General features: G+C 33.0%; 1 non-coding gene across 1 annotated transcript; it reads right to left on the bottom strand.

Annotated features, from left to right (window-relative positions):
- Positions 1-213: 213 nt before the first annotated feature.
- On the bottom strand, positions 214-316 carry LOC145007653 (U6 spliceosomal RNA). The gene has a single exon (XR_013663027.1). It is a non-coding gene; the product is annotated as a U6 spliceosomal RNA (small nuclear RNA).
- Positions 317-719: the final 403 nt, after the last annotated feature.

The following is a 719-nucleotide window of genomic DNA, read 5'->3' as shown; positions in this document are numbered from 1 at the left end:
ACTTAAAGGAAACTTTATAGAAAGAAAGATCACCCTTACTTACCACAAATGGTTGAAGACATCAACAAGAAGATCAATCTGACCATAGAATCCACATGTTGTTTGATCATGACTTAAGTAGATGAACTACTGAAACGTAAGAATTGCAATTGAACTCTATTAGCATTTGAAAAGGGAATTAAGGTTCCAGAGAAGACGACGAAGGGTTAAAAAAAATTTTTGGACCATTTCTCAATTTGTGTGTGTCATCCTTGCGCAGGGGCAATGCTAATCTTCTTTGTATCGTTCCAATTTTATCGGATGTCCCCAAAGGGACGACTATAGATGAAGAGCTTCGCCATATTGAAGAGTAACAGGTTATATGGGACGACGCGAGTTCTAATACAGACAAACTGTAAACCTTATTACCATCCTAAGTGATAAGTCATTATCCCTTTATTTCCTTGATGTTAAAAGAAAATAAAATGTGAGAAAGAAAGAGATGAAGGTGGCGTGGTTTAAAGAAAACAAACGCTAAAACCATGTAATTTATTTTTATTATATATAAATTAAAAGAAATTACAAATAAGCTTATGTCATAAAGAACTTTTGATGGAAGTCTAAAATGCTATAAAGTTCTTTGCGGAATGCAAAAATAAAAAATCTATGGGAGTGTCTTGAAGGTTAATCTAGACTTTTAACATGTGATGGTTGTTATAGTTATTAGTTGGTAGTTATTT

The sequence above is a fragment of the Lactuca saligna genome, chromosome 7, assembly GCF_052625555.1.
Source record: "Lactuca saligna cultivar CGN05327 chromosome 7, ASM5262555v1, whole genome shotgun sequence".
Classification (NCBI taxonomy): Eukaryota; Viridiplantae; Streptophyta; class Magnoliopsida; order Asterales; family Asteraceae; genus Lactuca; species Lactuca saligna.
Note: the sequence above shows the minus strand (reverse complement) of the source record. Positions and strands in the feature narration are given on the sequence as shown.